The sequence below is a fragment of the Chenopodium album genome, chromosome 18, assembly GCF_948465745.1.
Source record: "Chenopodium album chromosome 18, dcCheAlbu1.1, whole genome shotgun sequence".
NCBI lineage: Eukaryota > Viridiplantae > Streptophyta > Magnoliopsida > Caryophyllales > Amaranthaceae > Chenopodium > Chenopodium album.
In genome coordinates, this window is record NC_137851.1 from 29759197 (window position 1) to 29765196 (window position 6000).

Genomic DNA, 6000 nt, shown 5'->3' on the forward strand with positions numbered 1-6000 from the left:
TTGTCTATTAATATAGGTTATGACATTATAATTTCTATATATTTGATTTCTATGTTTAATCAAATTTTATTTGTTGGATATAATAAATTATCTTAAAAACTTTAGAGTTACCGTGCATGGCATGGGCCTTAAGCTAGTGACTAATAATAATGTTGGCGGAAATGTTCGATTTAATAAAGTAAAAAAAAAAAAGCAAAAAATAAATTAAATAAAATAAATGTTCAAAGCCTGTTAGGTTGACCCGAACCCAAAACTTTGGGCAAGGGTTGAACTTTTTTTGACTCATTACCTAAAGTGACCCAATCCGAGATGACTCATGACCCGACCCTAATTGACAAATCTACATAGTAATAAAATTCTATTAGATTGTGAGGTATATTATTTCAACCGATTAGTATATATATTATAAATGGATGTTTTACGCTTTAAACTACTTTCTTCGCTCCAAAAAATATTATGATATAAAAATGAATTTATATGATAATGTTTTAGAATTATAATCAATAATTTTTTTGAATAAAATTATAATTCAATTTGTACATCTAAAATATTGGTATTTTATCGAAAATAAAACTATAAACTAACAATTTTATCCTAAAATTCTATTCAAATAGAATTCTAAACTAACTTTTTTTTATCTTATAAAGTTTAATTAAATCTATCCAATGTGGTTGGAACGCCAAGTGTCGCTGTTTCGTGACCTGGCTAAAAGTTTAGCTTTATATATTAGTTATATGATGGTTTAATATATATTTTTTAAATTCTTTCAAATATATATATATATATATATATATATATATATATATATATATATATATATATATATATATATTACCATAAAATCTTATAGTAATAGGCAATTTTATGACAATAGTGTTAGGTTAGCATTTTTAATGTACAATACACTTAAAAGTCTGTCAAATTTAAACAATTTGTCATTTATAAATGTTGTTCGACAATTTATAAAGAAATTTTGTACTCCACAATACAATATATATACATTAATACATATTAGGGCTACAAATTTATTTTTCTAATTTATTGTTCTGTAATATACATAAAATAGAAGAAACATGCTTACCAAATAAAATATATGTAAATAAAAAATTGGTTGTAAAATAAAATACCAATTAAAATTTGTCAAAAAAAAAATACCACTTAAAATTTAAAATTAAAAAATAAAGCTAAGTCAAATACAAAATTTATCCACTTATAAACAAAAGTTGGGATAAGATCTAATTTTTAAAAAAACCAAAATAACATTTACAAAAACCTATAAAATACAAACAAAATCAGTTTTAAAATTAAACTAAAAAATTATCTAAACCCAAATAAAAATAAATAAAAATAAACTAAAAAATTATCTAAACCCAAATAAAAATAAATAAAAATAAACTAAAAAATAAAACGATATTATAGAAGAAATTATAAACTGTAAATAAAAATAATAATAAAAATAAAAAAGAAATTCTGTGAAAATTAAAAATTTAAAAATTGTACATATCTTTGAAAAACGCTTAAAGAAATTCTTAATTACAATTTGATTTAAAATAAATAAAAAAAAATTCATTATAAAAAATCAAAAAGCAATTATATTAAAGAAAATTACCGTATCAAAGTAAAAAAAAAAAAAGAGTTCAAAAATTCTAAAAAAATTGAAAATAACGTAAAACTAACACGAAAATTAAAAACTGGTTTATTTTGAAACAATAAAAACTTGTTTTAAACATTGAAAAAGAAAATAATAACTACACTGATCTTTAATAAAAATACAGATGAAATTCTAAACCACAATTTTGCTTAAAAATGATTAAATTTAAAATCATTAAAAATGAATTTTGGGAACTATAATTAAAAAAAAAATCAATATTAAAATAAAAATAAACACCAAGTGTAGACACCTACTTTTGGCCTCTTGTCCCAACAGGAAGTGCGATGATGTTACAAAACCTGTTCTTCATGCTAGATCAAAGTTGAAGTGTTTATGGACTATGAAATGTATTATGAAATAAGTTAAAACCCACATTTGAGACCAAGTTACCTTAGAGCCTTGTCCGATTACTAATTAAGCCTAAAACGTGCTCGTACATGTTTAAACTTGATTAATAACGGACTCAAATGCTTCAAATGCAATGATTAGATCCAATAGACCTTATATTGTTAAAAACCGAGCCAATCAGATAAACCAACCATCACATTTCTATACAAGGCCTATAGCCCTTTCAAAGATCTTTCCAACGGTATATTATAAGCCCAATTCCAAGTTAAAGCGAAGAAGTTTTGATCAAAACACTAAACTGGGCCCTGAAACCGACACCATTGCACTCCAACGGCCATATCTTTTGATCAATAACATATTTTAACCTAATTCCAAGTGCATTGAAAATTAGACATTAAGATCTTTCGAATAATATATCACAAGCCTTAATTTGACTTCGCAATCAAAAGTTATGGAAGTTTTAAAAACATGTTTTCATATAAGGCAAACCGCACCGAGCGCAACTCAGTGAGTTGCCCTGCCTGGCACGCGCAAGTCATTGAGATGCGCGCGGCACCAAACACGAATCCGAGAGTTGCACGCACCACTGTAGGGAATATTTCAAGCATTATCCCAAACTTGAGCCCCACTGTGATCATACACTTAAGCATGGTGGCGTCTAAAGGGAAGGAAGCTAGAGCAAAAGAGTCGCCAACAAGTTTTAGGAACTTGTAAACCGTTCACAGGGTGAAGGGTACACCCCTTAACGATCCATGAGATCGTCAACTCCAATAGGTCTAGAACCAAGACTGGTGTTCGGGGATGAAGGTACAAATCCAACCTAAAAGAGATTGAACCTGCCCTAAAAATAGGCCTCTACTTCATTCTCCTCGTATTCATGTGCGCTTTCTGACTAACATACAACCATTAGATTAACCCTAAACCTGTTTATCTATGTTGGTTGAATTTAATGCACAAGTAAATCTATTATTGGCGATCACTTGAAATATAATCAAATTAACCCTAAATAAGATTATTAATTATCTTATTAAGCGTGATTACAAGTACAAATTCCCTTTAAACATGCATAAAAGGTGTGATCAAGCAATAATAATCATCATCAAGCAACATAATAATAATCATCATCATAATAATAATATTCTCAATCTCAAAGCATAATAATATTAGCAAGATCCTAGGAATGATACTAACAAGATTAATAACAAACCCTAGCATGTCACTAAACAATAAAAATCAAAGCTTTAGCCCTAACATGATACTAACATGATATTGATATGATATTAGAAAGCATAGGAAGCACCCTAAACATGATACTATAAAGCAATAATAACATCCTAACATGATGCTAGGAATTAATAAATAATAAACATGCTTTCTACAAGAATAGAGTAATAAGACTACATACTTTGATGCCTCGTGCCTCTTTCTAATAACAAAATACACGCGTTAGTAACTTCAAGGAAAATATTAAACAAAACAATTAAATTAAATAATTGAAATAGAGATTTGGGACCAAACCCTCAGAAATTATAACCTTCCACGTCTAGGAAGAAGGCAACTTCGAACTTGGCTAGGTGTGTCTAGATCTTGTGAATGCGGAATTTTGTTTTTGAAAAAGGTTGGTTTAGAAAGAAAGAGAGAATCAAGAAATTCTTAATGAGAGTTGGTCTTAGATGAGAATTGATAATTAAAAACGGAGGTTAAAGGAGGCTATTTATAACGAAAATTGGCCGGAATATGATAAAAAAGAATCAGAGTTTCAAGAAGAATAAAACACGACGATGTCGCCACACAAGCCTCTGTCGCCGCGCGACAGGCCTGTCGCTAGGCGACAGCCTATGGTGCGGCGCTGCAGGCAGTTTTTCCACACGTTTTTATATTTTTTGATAAAATTAAGCGTACGAGGGGTAAAAACTGTAATTTCATTTAAAACACTTCTTTTATTCTAAATAAAACTAAAAAAAACTCAATTATCAATGCTAATCACATTAGGATTCAAAAGAACCTTCTCGAAGATTCTAGAAGACTATAATCAATCCTAATTGCATTAGGAATCATAAATCATAATGGGCCCTCCTCTAGATCATTGGGCCGCATATAAAGGTCAAACCGGGCCCAGTTTAGTATTTTGGCCATAACTTCCTCATTATTCATCGGAATTGGGCTTATAATATATTGTTGGAAAGCTCTATTTGAACCCAATCCAACTAAACTATTATTGGACCTTTGCTATGGACCAAACTAAACTGGATTGGCTATTTTCATAAAATAGGTTTTCGAAAATAGAGAGAAAGAAGAGAAATAAAAACTAAGCGCAACACTAGACTTTCCACACTCTCACTTCATTCGATTATGATTCGACGTGAAAAGTATTCATCACCGGGTTTGGTTTTGGGGAGACACAAATGGGTGTCTACAGATTCTCCCCACTTTGACTGAGTTTGGAGAAACGCAAGTTCCGAAAACGAAAGTCAAAGTAGCGATAGGGGCGGAGAATGATTCAGAACGTTCTACGATCCTAAATCATTCTTGTAACGCCGATACCTGCAAACTAGCGTTAGTTAAAACAGATAAGAGAGTTAAGAAACGGGTATCTTGCACCGTCGAGCACACGTCTCTGAAGGTAACCGATTTGTTGTGACGATCTTCCTCAAGCTAGGGGATACCGCCTGAAGACTGCTACGCTTGTAACTGCCTCCAATTTCCGCTGTGGTAGTATTCTGCAAGCTAGAGAACATTATCGAAGATTGCTTCGCTTGAAACGATCTTCTACCGCCTTGTGACCATCTTCCGCAAGCTAGGGAACATGATCGAAGATAACTTCGCTTGAAATCACCTCTAGTTGTTTGTGATAACCCTCCGCAAGTTAGGGAACGTCGTCGACCAATGTTTCTACATCTCGAGCCTTTTCCTTAAATCATAGTGACGACCTTCCCAATCATAGAAAAAGTCGTCGAAGACCACCTCATCACGAACCGCTCTTCTCAAATCTTGGTGACAACCTCCACAATCTTAGCGAATGCCGTCGAAGACCGCCCATCTCGTGCTATCTTCTCAAATCTTGGTGACAACCTCCACAATCTTAGCGAATGCCGTCAAAGACCGCCCATCTCGTGCTATCTTCTCAAATCTTGGTGACAACCTCCACAATCTTAGCGAATGCTATCGAAGACCGCCATCTCGTGCTATCTTCTCAAATCTTGGTGACAACCTCCACAATCTTAGCGAATGCCGTCGAAGACCGCCCATCTCGTGCTATCTTCTCAAATCTTGGTGACGACCTCCACAATCTTAGCGAATGCTGTCGAAGATAACTTCGCTTGAAGTCATCCTCAGTTGTCTGACAACCTTCCATATCCTAGGGAACGCTGTCGAAGATAACTTTGCTTGAAGTCATCCTCAATCGTTACGATAATGTTCCAAAGAAAATTACCGAAGTCCAACGCTTGTCGATCTTAAAGCTCGCTTGAACTTTGCTGTTGCAAATTTTTTTGCTGTAATTTCCGCGGTGCCAATACGTCAGCATATTTTTGCTGTTTATGAACCATTATGTCGGTGCCTTCTGCTGCTTGTGCACCATTATGTCGGTGCCTTTGTGATGAGCCAATGTTTAGGCGCTTTAAGCTAAGTGAGACGATCTTTCATCAGGTCGATCACCTATTGTGATTGTAATCGAGCCTATTACTTAATCATGTCAAATTGCTTATAGGGGCTAACTAGCGTACTAAGGAACCCGAAATTATTGCATAAGGTCCACATAGTCACTTATGAGGGCCTGTATCCTGTCGCCGCACCGGCACACACTGGAAATTACTGTCGCTGTAATTCTGCTCTGTCGCCGATCGACAGATGTTGTCGCCATGCGACATCCTTGTCGTCTGGTGCTGGAGTCGGGTCTTCCTTATTTTGCTCTTACTGCTGCTGTTCGTTGCTCGGTTTTGCTCCGAACTTTGAACTTGGTCGTTTCCTTTCAACCAAATCTGCTCAAATCTTTTGTAAAT